This window comes from Bubalus kerabau, chromosome 1 (assembly GCF_029407905.1).
Source record: "Bubalus kerabau isolate K-KA32 ecotype Philippines breed swamp buffalo chromosome 1, PCC_UOA_SB_1v2, whole genome shotgun sequence".
NCBI classification, from domain to species: domain Eukaryota; kingdom Metazoa; phylum Chordata; class Mammalia; order Artiodactyla; family Bovidae; genus Bubalus; species Bubalus kerabau.
The window spans coordinates 108381908-108396720 of record NC_073624.1 but is presented as its reverse complement, the minus strand read 5'-3'; positions in this window follow the sequence as shown (position 1 = coordinate 108396720).

Here is a 14813-nt window from a genome sequence, read left to right as displayed (position 1 = left end):
TGTGTGTTTGTTGTAGAAATGAGTATATGTTTCTTCATAAACTACTCAAGATAAACTACTCAAAAATTAGACAAGAATTTTAAAAAATGGAATGTTAAACTACGTTATTAAAAATAAAAAACTAACAAGCAACCAAAACCATATTAAGGATCATAAAATATATTTGAATATTCTTGATAAATTTAGAACATACTCTATTATAATTAGAAGAAAAGCCATGATCAATGTTCAAATAACATCAATGTTGCTGTTATAATGAAAAAGTAAGCATGTCAAAAAATTAGTAAAATACACTCTGAAAAAATGTAGAAAATAGAGTTTTTTAAAAATCATAACAGATTACATATCTTTATTTTTTTAACTAGGGATTACTCAGATTTCAGTGAGAGAAATGGGAAAATGGCTCGCTGTTAAGCATGGATTATGCTGACAGATAATACATGGCAGAGGGTATTGTACTCTGACATTAGTACCAAGATGCTGTTGACAATGCTAAAATAAGGGAGATATTCACTAATTTATTGTGATAATTATTTCACGATATATTTAAAATCATTGTGTGATATCCCTTAAACTTGTATAATACTGTATGTCACTTATATCAATAACAGTGGAAGAAAAGATATAGAAAAAATTAAGTAAATTTTTTAGTCTCTATGAAAAAATTTTCTAAGAACAAGAAATACATGTTTACAATGGAAATTTTAAAACTTTAGCAAATATGTGTGCAGGTAGAACACAAATATGGTAAAGAAAATATGATTAAAGAGTCACTATGAGTTGGCAACCCACTCCAGTACTCTTGCCTGGAAAATCCCATGGATGGAGGAGCCTGATAGGCTTCAGTCCATGGGATTGCAAAGAGTTGGACATGACTGAGCGACTTCACTTCACTTTCACTTTACAAGTTGACTATACCAAGCTCCTCATGATTATTTCTCTGTTAAGAAAAAAAACCTCCTACTTTTCACACAACTTCTGCAAACCAAAGTAGAGTCATAGCTCATGTTTCACAATTTGTGATTCTGATTTTAATTTCTCTCATATCTTTTTTCTAAAGAGATTTCCATGACCTCTACAAATTGAGGCTGATATGTGACCCACTTTTGCCTCCCATATTTCTTTCTTCTCATAGATACCATCAGTGATACTAACCTGAGCCTTGCGATTCTACTCCAATATTACTTTGCTGAGTTTTATATATATATATAAAGTTTCCTCACTTACTAAAAAAAAAAAAATAATTCAAGAGTCATGAGTAGAAATTGATCATAGACCTCTAAAAGTATGCCCTACTCCATGTGCATATTTATAGCAAATGATCTGTAAAGTGCATATGGAAGAATTGTGCATCAGTACTTAAAACAAGGAATGAACATTTGCTAGACACAGAGTTAAGTGAACTACAGAATACTTATACTTCCCACTCCTCTCTCCTCCCACCAACAGAAAGGAACAATATGCAAGCTAAATAACTGGCAGACATCCCATGAAGTGGAGAAGTAAGAAAATTTTGCACCCTTTTTGGCAATATTATTACAGCTGAAAGAGCACCTGGGCATATACTCATATAGTAGAGAGTAAAATCATACTAAAAGACTTTCAAAATTTTTCTGGTTTTGGTTTGCTGTCTTAGAACCAATTAATAACAAGAAGGGACATGAATTACTTCTGAAATTAATAATACCTTTGCCATGAAAGGGCTTCCTTGGTGGCTCATAGGGTAAAGCATCTACCTGCAATGCAGGAGACCCGGGTCCTATTCTTGGGTCAGGAAGATCTCCTCGAGAAGGAAATGGCAACCCACTCCAGTACGCTTGCCTAGAAAATCCCATGGATGGAGAAGCCTGGTAGGCTACAGTCCATGGGGTTGCAAAGAATCAGACACGACTGAGAGACCTCATTTCACTTCACTTCACTTTGACATGAGAAGCAAGCATTCTCTTAATCTATTGATAAAGCATTGCTTATGAATCCAAGAAAATCTGGGTTCAACTGATTTACTTTCTAGCTCTGTGATACTGCTCAAGTCATTTGCCTTTCTGAATATACTCTCATCAATGTAGAAAACAATATGGGAAGCAAAAGAAAAAAGAAACAAATGGGCATACATTAAACTAAAGATTTTCATACTTAAGGAAACTATCAACACAGTTAAAAAGCAACCTGTGGAATAGAGAAGACTTTTACAGATCATGCATCCAATGATGCATTAATATTCAAAATATGCAGAGAACTTATACAACATAACAACAAAAAATAAATCCCAATTCAAAGATGGACAGAAGGCTCAAATAGACATTTTTTGAGAGAAGATATGCAGATGGTCAAAAGGCAACTGAAAAGAAGCTCAGCATCACTAATCATTAGAGAAATACATGTCAAAACCACAATGAGATAACAATTTACTGGTCAGAATGGCTATCATAAAAATGACAACAAATAACAAGTGTTGTCAAGGATGTGGAGAAAATGGACTCCTCATGCAATATTTGTGGGATTGTAAACTGCTTCTAAAGAAATAGTATGGGTATTCATCCAAAAATTAAAAGAAGAACAATACAATCCAGCAATTTCACTTCTGGGTATTTATCTGGAGAAAATGAAAAAAAAAAAACAAAAACGCTAATTTGAAAAGATAAATACACATCAGTGTTATCAATGTTCATTGTGGCATTATTTACAATAGCCAGTGTATGAAAGCAACTTAAGCACTAATTGATAGATGAATGGCTAAAGAATATGGTGCGTGCACACACACACACACACACACACACACACACACACAGGAATATTAGTCACCCTTGAAAAATGAAACCCTGGCATTTGTGACATTATGGATGGATCTAAAAGGTATTATGCTAAGTTAAACAAGGCAGAAGTTGAACGGTTCTATGAAGGCCTATAAGACCTAGAACTAACGCCCAAAAAAGATGTCCTTTTCATTATAAGGAATACAAAACTAGGAAGTCAAGAAACACCTGGAGTAACAGGTGTGTTTCATGAGGTTGCAAAGAGTTGGACATGACTCAGCGACTAACTGAACTAAAAGAAGGCAGACATAGAAAGACAAATACCTTTTGATCTCAAAATTTGGCATTTTAAAAATGAAAACAAACAAAAAAATAAAATGAAAACATCCATAGTTACAGAGAATGAACAAATAGGTGGTTTGCAGAGGGGAAGTGTGTTAGAATGGTCAAGTAGATATAGTGTGTTAATAAGTACAAGCTTCCAGTTATACAATAAATAAGCCATTAAAATGTAATACACAGCATAATGAATATGGTCAATCATATTGTTATTTTCATAACTTTGAATTGAAACAGAAGATTTTCAGATTTGCTGTGGTGACCTTTCCATAATGTATAAAGTGTCAAATCACAATAGTAGTATACTTGAATCTAATGTAATATTTTATCTCAATTATATATCAACAGAAAAGAAAGCAATATGACTTTAAAATTATATATGTTAAATACTTGGGTTAATTCCATATCCTTAGATCACTGTTTCTCAAAGTTGGAACTATTGACAGTTTCGGTCAAATAACTCTCTTTTGATCTGCAGTATTTATTGTAGGCTTCCCAGGTTGCTCAGTGGTAAAGAATCCACCTGCAATCCAGGAAATGCAAGAGCTGTGGAACCATTGTTTAGCAGCATCGGTGGCTGCTACCCACTACATGCCCATAGCACCCATTGTCCCCAGTTGTGGCAATCAAAAATATCTCTAGACATTGCCAAATATCCCTTGCACAGCAAAATTACCCTCCATTGAGAGTCATTGTTTTAGAGTAAAGAACTCCGATCAGTTTTGGGGAAATGCAAAAGACAGATATCAAGTGAAAAGATTAGACATTTCTTTTTTCAGACACCAACATTCATGGCACTTTAGAATGACAGGGTTACACTTGAAGATTGTTGAGTTTATTCAGCACAACTTCTAATTTGATAATAGAATCACCAGTACCTACAGCCTACAGAGCTTACATCTCAACTTCTTGAGAAATTTTGAAGCTAGGCTAGTTTTATTCCGCCCCCACCCCCGCCCTACTTTTCTTTCAAATCTAGAACTTAAGAAATGACCAGGCATTGCCATTAGGATAATTCAACAATGAAAGTGTTGTATTGTCTTGTATTGGAAACATACAGAGAGTCTGAGGGGACATCTCAGTAGAAGGTTGGATGGAAGGCCTTCCTGCATTTTATCAAATTCCTCCATTAGAAAAAATGACAAAACTCCAAGTATAATTTTGTTCATATAATAATAGTGATTTTCTTGCTTACGTATGCAGTTATTAATATGAAGGAGCCAAGTTGTTGCCTACCAGCCACTTATACAGAAAGATGTTGAGTCCTTGTGCTTACTTCAGCCAGGCGGGATGGTACCTTTCACTTAACAGGCAGCTTGCCATGACTCACTCAACACCTTCATAAGTTCAATAAATACAAACAAGTGAAAATTGGTAAGGAAGAAAGTGTGCGTATGGTCTCCAGATGCAATTTTGCTACTATAGAACCACTAATATAATCCAGGCTCAGTCAGTTTAACCTGGAAGACACCCAGACAATATGGAAACACTGACTTTATTAACAGGTAGAATCAGCCCAGAGTCTCTGAAACCTTACCACACACAGAAGATTTCTACTTAACAGAAATCATTGATCTTACTATTATGTTCTTAGAGATTCTGGGATCACATGAGCACTAGTTTTCTTGTCATTATTATTTTCAGCAAGTTCCATGATTCATCACAGTTAGACAATAGGAAACTTATCAAGTAGCTGCAGTAAACCTGTGAAAAGCTAATTCATCAGTAGTCTCAAATGTCCCTTATTCAATCAAGTACACACTTACTGTCCACAGGGTTTTACCCTCCAAATTCATATATAAATTCTCCTGTAGATAATTTTCACTGTTATATTACATGTAGCTATAGATACAAATATATAGGTATAAATACATAAATGCAGATGGTGGCTCAGAGGTTAAAGCATCTGCCTGCAATGCAGGAGACCTAAGTTCAATCCCTGGGTCGGGAAGATCCCCTATAGAAGGAAATGGCAACCCACTCCATTTTCTCCCATTCTTGCCTGGAGAATCCCATGGACGGAGGAGCCTGGTGGGCTACAGTCCACGGGGTCACAAAGAGTCAGACACAACTGAGTGACTTACTTCACTTATTTCACTTCATACATGTTCCTGTAGATATTTATCTTAATAGAGAAATAGATTTAGAAAGAAATGTCAGGGAAATACATTTTGCAAAAATTGATTTATTTTGTTGTGTTATGAATAAAATCTATCAAGCAATGAAGGAACATCATGAAAATTAATGAGCTTAGTAAGAAAGACTCAAGCAGGATTAATTACTCCCAGACATGATAAAAGGGATGATTTGAATAAAGTCTTCTCCAGTTGAAACCAACTAATAAAACCCCAAATATTGAGCATTACTTTGGCAAATAATTTGGTAAACTATTGGGACTTGCTATCTTTGACCCAGGTAATTAGGAAGGAAGTTTCTTTAGATATATGATGAAACGGTAGAAAAGAAACATGTAACTTCTCATTTTTTAACATTTATGTAATGTAAATAGAACAATGAAATAAAAATCACAGATATTGCCATATCTGCTTTTGTAACATCAAGATGTATTATTCTTTTTGTAAATGAAAAAAAATTGATTTCTACTTTTCCATCAAACTTTTTTTTAATTTAATTTTTTTTAATTTTAGTTTATTTTTAAACTTTACATAATTGTATTAGTTTTGCCAAATATCAAAATGAATCCGCCACAGGTATACATGTGTTCCCCATCCTGAACCCTCCTCCCTCCTCCCTCCCCATTCCATCCCTCTGGGTCGTCCCAGTGCACTAGCCCCAAGAATCCAGTATCATGCATGGAACCTGGACTGGCAACTCGTTTCATACATGATATTTTACATGTTTCAATGCCATTCTCCCAAATCTTCCCTCCCTCTCCCTCTCCCACAGAGTCCATAAGACTGTTCTATACATCAGTGTCTCTTTTGCTGTCTCGTACACAGGGTTATTGTTACCATCTTTCTAAATTCCATATATATGCGTTAGTATACTGTATTGGTGTTTTTCCTTCTGGCTTACTTCACTCTGTATAATCGGCTCCAGTTTCATCCACCTCATTAGAACTGATTCAAATGTATTCTTTTTAATGGCTGAGTAATACTCCATTGTGTGTATGTACCACAGCTTTCTTATCCATTCATCTGCTGATGGACATCTAGGTTGCTTCCATGTCCTGGCTATTATAAACAGTGCTGCGATGAACAGTGGGGTACATGTGTCTCTTTCCCTTCTGGTTTCCTCAGTGTGTATGCCCAGCAGTGGGATTGCTGGATCATAAGGCAGTTCTATTTCCAGTTTTTTAAGGAATCTCCACACTGTTCTCCATAGTGGCTGTACTAGTTTGCATTCCCACCAACAGTGTAAGAGGGTTCCCTTTTCTCCACATCCCCTCCTGCATTTATTATTTGTAGACTTTTGGATTGCAGCCATTCTGACTGGTGTGAAATGGTACCTCATAGTGGTTTTGATTTGCATTTCTCTGATAATGAGTGATGTTGAGCATCTTTTCATGTGTTTGTTAGCCATCTGTATGTCTTCTTTGGAGAACTGTCTATTTAGTTCTTTGGCCCATTTTTTGATTGGGTCATTTATTTTTCTGGAGTTGAGCTGTAGGAGTTGCTTGTATATTTTTGTATATTAGTACATTTAATAATACATTTAATAGTACATTTAATAATTACATTTTGTAATTAGTATATTTTGTATATTAGTTCTTTGTCAGTTGCTTCATTTGCTATTATCTTCTCCCATTCTGAAGGCTGTCTTTTCACCTTGTAATAGTTTCCTTTGATGTGCAGAAGCTTTTAAGGTTAATTAGGTCCCATGTGTTTATTTTTGCTTTTATTTCCAATATTCTGGAGGTGGGTCATAGAGGATCCTGCTGTGATGTATGTCGGAGAGTGTTTTGCCTATGTTCTCCTCTAGGAGTTTTATAGTTTCTGGTCTTACGTTTAGATCTTTAATCCATTTTGAGTTTATTTTTGTGTATGGTGTTAGAAAGTGTTCTAGTTTCATTCTTGTACAAGTGGTTGACCAGATTTCCCAGCACCACTTGTTAAAGAGACTGTCTTTAATCCATTGTATATTCTTGCCTCCTTTGTCAAAGATAAGGTGTGCATATGTGCGTGGATTTATCTCTGGGCTTTCTATTTTGTTCCATTGATCTATATTTCTGTCTTTGTGCCAGTACCATACTGTCTTGATAAGTGTGGCTTTGTAGTAGAGCCTGAAGTCAGGTAGGTTGAACTTTATTATTTTATAAACAACTTTATATGTTGCCTAATTACAGGGACCTTTCCACAGTGCTTTGTGGAGGGACACCTGTGCACCCCTGATTGATTCATGTCGATATATGGCCAAAAAAAAAAACAACTCCACAATATTGTGAATAGCCTCCAATTAAAAATAAATTAATTAATTAAAAAAAATAAATTCTTACTTCCTCTCCATTTTCCTCAGTTTTAATACACCAAAAAACAAAAGAATCTAATAGATGTGTTCATGGGTAGTGCATTCTGTTTTAGTAAATCATGTGCATACACTATAAACTGAATTAGTAAAGGAACCTTATTTTTTATTTTTTTATTTTTAAGCTTTACATAATTGTATTAGTTTTGCCAAATAAGAACAAGGAAAGCTTTCAAACAGCTTGAGTCATAGGGAAAATTGCAAGATTTTCCTTTGTTTTATGTTCTGTGCCCACTCATGAAAGTTTATTCCCAGATATGAATGTTCCTGGGTACAAGCAGCATCAAGTGTATGGGTAGAAGAGAATCAATACATAACTATTATAAGGAGGCAGTTCAAAATGCCTCTAGTAACTATGGATATTGTACGTTCTTACATGAAATTGCATTATTTTCCTACTAAGATAGGAGGACTCGCTATATGAATCCACTTCATGGAGTAGCATAAAGCTGCCTACTGGTTAATCCATAAGAAAACTCTGTGTGATATTTAAGCATTTCCAGAGTTGCCATGGTGAAGCTAAGAGGCAGACAGAAAATCAATCCCAGAGTAAAAATTGTACCTTTAATGTTTTTATTCTTGAATGTGCTCTGAACACCTCTCTGATTTTTCTAATAGAACTATTTATATTAATTAGGATAATCAATATTCCAGGCACAGTCCATTTACATCTCATATATTCTTCCTAAAAATACTGAAAAATTGTTTATTATCCATATTTTAGAAGGATAGAACTTGTCACCAGCTAATGTAGAGCTAATTTCAAATTCAACTTCCTTAAACTACAAATTTCAGGTTCTTTTCAAAATACTAGAGACTTTTCATTATGTATTGGAAAAATATGGTTTTGTGCATATAGGTTACATAAAATATATCAATAATATTAATATTAATGTTTGATGACATTTCTAAGAATGACCTCAGTATTTTACACATACTGGAATAGTAATATGTCTCTCTGTCTCTCTCTCTCTCTCTCTGTCTCTCTCTCTCTCTCTATATATATATATATATACATATTTGTCATAATTTAAATAGTAGAAATAGGAAGAACTAGAAATATAAAGACATTAATTAGTATTATTTCTGTCCTTAACTGAGGTGATAAGTATCATTTCTATATTATCATAATCAAATTAATTTAACAACAGCTTTCTAACAGAGTTCTCCTCATGATGTCAATATTAACCTCATGACATGATATTGTTAGTTTTTCCAATAACTAGTTTTTCTCTTTAGTTTCTCTTTACTTTTTCCCTAAACAGAATTTTAGGGTTTATGTATTTTTAAGGTTCATTATTTTATGCAAGGAAACGAATTGTTGTCAGGGATTGGGGGGATATTACAACTTACTGACAGAAGTAAAGAACCTTGGAAGAACTGAGGTTTAGATAAAAGATTTAACTTGTAAGTTCTTACAAAAATAAAAATCAAATATAACGTTTTGACAGAGTTTTTTCCCATATCACTGAAAATAGGAATTATTACTTTCAAGAATGAATGTAAAGAGTTACTGTGATTTATAAAACCAAAAACATTTATTATAACATAATTTTGGGAGGTCACAAAGGATAGGACATGACTGAGCAACTAAACACACACATATAATTGAGGAATATTTATCTGTAATTTATAGTCATCTAAAAACTCTGTAATTTCAATTGCAAGGTATCACTTTACCTTGGTAACTACTGTGAAAGTGAAGTTCCTCAGTCGTGTCCGACTCTTTGTGACCCCATGGACTGTAGCCTACGAGGCGCCTCCATCCATGGAATTTTCCAGGCAAGTGTACTGGTGTGGGTTGCCATTTTCTTCTCCAGGGGATCTTTCCCTCCCAGGGATCAAACCCAGGCCTCCCGCATTGCAAGCAGATGCCTTTACCGTCTGAGTCACCAGAGAAGCTCATGATAACTACTACTCTTAACCACAAATACTTTTTTATGTAGAGAAGTTGTTACAGTTAGGAGTAATTTTGATTTCTAAAAATTGTTTTAGGAGTTTTTGCCTGCTAAAGCATTATGCAGTCTCTCAATCTTTTCTACTACCTTATTTTTTTTATTGTTAGATCAGTGAAGTTTAGAATGAAAGTCAGAAACAATTATCATAGTGTTTGTGTACTATATTTGTAGTTTCTGAAACTAGAAGCTATGCTACCAATAAATCCAAAGGCAAGTAACAATCTGATTCCCAGGCGTCAACCTTGATAAGACCCAGCATACTATCTGTAGCAGCTACAGCAATTATCAAAACCTGCGGCCCACCACATATCAATTTGCACTTAGTAAGACGCAAATGATTCTCTCCCCACTTTTGCCAGCAGGCATAAGAAGGAATGTACTTTACAGGGAAAAGCAAAATGAATAAAGCAAAATAAAAGTACATATTAATTTCTACTGTAATCTATTCATAAATTCCAGTAAATGTTACAATAAAGGTAAAAAAAGAGAAAAATGAACTCATAATCAAAACAAATAAATGCAGAACCACTGGTGACTCAGATATTGGGATTAACAGATCATGATCTATAATAAAAGATAAAAAATAATGAATGGACAGATGAGGAATGTATTCAGAGAATTGAAAACTATAAAACAATCATTTTAGGGCAGTGAAAATGAGAGTAAAATGATGGATATATATTTTTATGAAAGTAAAACTGGTAGTCACTCATACATGTCTGACTCTTTGTGACTCCTTGGACTGTAGCCTGCCAGACTCCTCTGTCTATGGAATTCTCCAGGCAAGAATATTGAAGTGGGTAGCCATTCCCTTCTCCAGGGGATCTTCCCAACCTAGGGATTGAACCTGAATCTCCTGCATTGCAGGCAGATTCTTAACCATCTGAGCCATCATGGAAACCGATATATATCACTATACATTTGTTCAAACTCATAGAACATGTGGCATTGAGAGTGAACCGAAAGGTAAAATGTGGGCTTTGAGTGATTATGATATGTCCATGTAGGTTCATCTTTGGTAAGAAATGTATGGTTCTGGTAACTATGTTGATAAATGGGAAACTCTATACATGTGTAGGGGCAGGCATATATCAGAAATCTCTGAACCAATTCCTGCTCAGTTTTGTTGTAACCTAAAACTGCTTTTCAAAAACATCTCCATAAAGTCTCATGGAAAAGAAATGCACAAAAGCAAAATGGCTGTATGGGGAGACCTTACAAATAGCTGTGAAAAGAAGAGAAGTGAAAAGCAAAGGATAAAAGAAAAGATAAAAGCATTGGCAGGAAGATTCTTAATCACCAAACAATTAGAGAAGTCTATTTTTTTTAATTTAAGTATTATTGCTTTACAACGTTGTGTTGGTTTCTGCTGTACAACAACATGAATCAGCTATAAATATATAATATTCCCTCCCTCTTGAGCCTCCTTCCCACTCTGTTTTAGTCTTGACAAAATAAATCCTGTCTCCGTTAAAGCCAAAAAAAAAAAAAAAAAAAAAAAAATCTGAATGCAGAGTTCCAAAGATTAGCAAGGAGAGATAAGAAAGCCTTCCTCAATGATCAATGCAAAGAAATAGAGGAAAACAACAGAATGGGAAAGACTAGAGAGCTCTTCAAGAAAATCGGAGATACCAAGGGAACATTTCATGTAAAGATGGGGTCGATAAAGGACAGAAATGGTATGGACCTAACAGAAGCAGAAGATATTAAGAAGAGGTGGCAAGAATACACAGAAGAACTGTACAAAAAAGATCTTCATGACCCAGATAATCACGATGGTGTGATCACTCACCTAGAGCCAGACATCCTGGAATGTGAAGTCAAGTGGGCCTTAGGAAGCATCCCTACAAACAAAGCTAGTGGAGGTGATGGAATTCCAGTTGAGCTATTTCAAATCCTAAAAGATGATGCTGTGAAAGTGCTGCACTCAATATGCCAGCAAACATGGAAAACTCAGCAGTGGTCACCGGACAGGAAAAGGTCAGTTTTCATTCCAATCCCAAAGAAAGGCAATGCCAAAGAATGCTCAAACTCCTACACAATTGCACTCATCTCACATGCTAGTAAAGTAATGCTCAAAATTCTCCAAGCCAGGCTTCAACATTACGTGAACACTGAAGTTCCAGATGTTCAAGCTGGATTTAGAAAAGGCAGAGAAAACAGAGATCAAATTTCCAACATCTTCTGGATCATCAAAAAGCAAGAGGGTTCCAGAAAAACATCTATTTCTGCTTTATTGACTATGCCAAAGCCTTTGGCTGTGTAGATCACAACAAACTGGAAAATTCTTCAAGACATGGGAATACCAGACCACCTGACCTGCCTCTTGAGTAATCTGTATGCAGGTCAAAAAGCAACAGTTAGAACTGGACATAGAACAAGAGGCTCATTCCAAATAGGGAAATGAATACGTCAAGGCTGTATATTGATACCCTCCTTATTTAACTTATATGCAGAGTACATTATGAGAAATGCTGGGCTGGATGAAACACAAGCTGGAATCAAGATTGCCGGGAGAAATATCAATAACCTCAGATATGCAGATGACACCACCCTTATGGCAGAAAGTGAAGAGGAACTAAAGAGCCTCTTGATGAAATTGAAAGAGTAGAATGAAAAAGTTGGCTTAAAACTCAACATTCAGAAAACTAAGATCTTGGCATCTGGTCCCATCACGTCATAGCAAATAGATGCGGAAACAGTGACAGACTATTTTGGGGGCTCCAAAATCACTGAAGATGGTGACTGCAGCCATGAAATTGAAAGAGGTTTGTTCCTTGGATGAAAAGTCATGACCAACCTACATAGCATATTGAAAAGCAGAGACATCATTTTGTCAACAGGGATCTGTCTAGTCAAAGCTTTGGTTTTTCCAGTGGTCATGTATGGATGTGAGAGTTGAACTCTAAAGAAAGCTGAGTGCTGAAGAATTGATGCTTTTGAACTGTGGTGTTGGAGAAGACTCTTGAGAGTCCCTTTGCCTGCAAGGAGATCCAATCAGTCCATCCTAAAGGAGATCAGTCCTGGGTGTTCATTGGAAGGACTCATGTTGAAGCTGAAACTCTAGTACTTTGGCCACCTGATGTGAAGAGCTGACTCATTGGAAAAGGGCCTGATGCTCGGAAAGATTGAGGGCAGGAGGAGAAGGAGACAAAAGAGGATGAGATGGTTGGGTGCATCACCGACTCAATGGACATGAGTTTGGGTGGACACTGGCAGTTGGTGATGGACAGGGAGGCCTGGCATGCTGCATGCCACAGAGTTGCAAAGAGTTGGACACGACTGAGACTGAACGGAACTGAATTGATAAGACTTTTAAATTTGACTTTATCATTATTCAGAGTCCCTGTAGCTTTAGTAATTTTCTTTGCACTACAGTCTGTTTTTTCAGATATTACTATAGCCACTTTTAAAGAAAATTAATGTGTCATGGAATGTCTTATTCCATGTTTTACTTTCAATCTTCCTATATTGTTGAATATGAGGTGTGTTTTCAATTGCCAAGTCATGTCCTACTCTTTGTGACCCCATGGACTGCAGCTCATCAGGCTCCCCTGTCCTTCACTAACTCCCAGAGTTTGCTTATAGAGAGGGTGATGCTATCTTTTCTCATATTCATATAATTTGGTCATTTTTAAAATCTACTTTATCAATCTGTCTTTTTTTAATGATGTTTAAATTTAATGGGGCAGTTTAATATTAAAACATATACATCAGTTATTTCTGAGATTTGACAGATAAAATAAATTATATTCAAAAATTCAGTGACTTGCCCAAAATGATAAAGACAGGATCAAATTTTGACATGATCAATAACTTCTGACTTGAGTTCAAGTAAAATAATTTCTAGTTTCTTCTTATACATTATACTTAACACTAGTATTAATATGAATCTTAGGATTCTACAAAAATATACAGTTGATATACAATTATTCTCACACTAGTATATAAGCACAGTTGTTAAAAATCAAGACCAATAGTTTCTGAGTCATTTTTAGTCTGTTAATTTTAATTCTTTTGTATAATGCTAGACGTAACTTTCACATTGATCTTACAGAGGATGACATATGTTTTGAGTTCAAATCCTTTCTAAGGATTGCTTAAATTAGTATTTCTGAAAACTAGTATTTATAGGATGTAGGTGATTTCTTTTCCATCTTGCAGAAGCAGGTTTCTGTAATTTTAATATCTTTTTCAAAGATGTACTTTTATCATTATTTTAATTGAGGTTTGAGTCCCATGATAACTGTACTATGATTTTTAAAACCAACCATAATATTTTACCTTAGCTTTCAAAGTTTACTACCACAGGGTGATAGCAGATATCAGGTGTTTAAGAGCAAAAATGCTTAGTTACAAAACCCCAGGAAAATGTAGTTCATACTTTTAAAAAAATTATACGAATCAAATCTGTATAGCACATAAAATACATCTACTAGAGACATAACGACAAATATAATGGCAATGTGTTATGCAGGAGATAAAATACTTTGAAATGGGCCTGCAGTCCTATGTTATTTTCTAAGTTTAAACCAAATTTGTAAAATTGATATAGACATTTCAGCTCTCAAAGTTAAATGTATTCTTCATTGGGAAAAATATCTTCCCTCTACCCATTATAGTAGCACAATTTAGAAAATGAATCATAACATTACATTTTGAAAATTGGATAAGCTCTGTTAATTGGAAAATAAGTTGATTTACCTTTATAAATCCAATAGGTACAAACATTTTAACTGAAGAGTTTAGATATTTAAATTATTAAAAACACTGTTTTCAGTTTAAAAACAAGCAATAATTTTCCTTAGTAGGAATGCATAATGAAAATAATTATACATATGTAGCTTGTCTGTACATCTCCTCTCTAGAAAGTGTATGGAATGGTTTAGAAAATAAATAGAATATCTGTGAGTTACCAAAAATTCAGAATAGAATCATGACATTTATGATTTTTCTTAAAATATATAAAATGTTGTGTTAACAAACTGCTTATTGGATTAGAAATAGGAGGCTACATAATATAGTGGCTAAAAGTACAATTTTTAGAATCAGACTGCCTGAGTTCAAGTTACTGTTCCTCTATTCACTCTGTCTGTGACCTTTGATTACTTACTTAATTTTTCTGTGTCTGTTTCCCCATCCACGGCATGCATTTAAAATTGTAGAATAAATTCTGAATTATTATTTCTGTATTCTATTCCATGTTCTATATTCTAAGTTATAGTACAATAATTTTTATCTCACAGGGCTATTGAAGTATTTAAACAGAGAGAATACA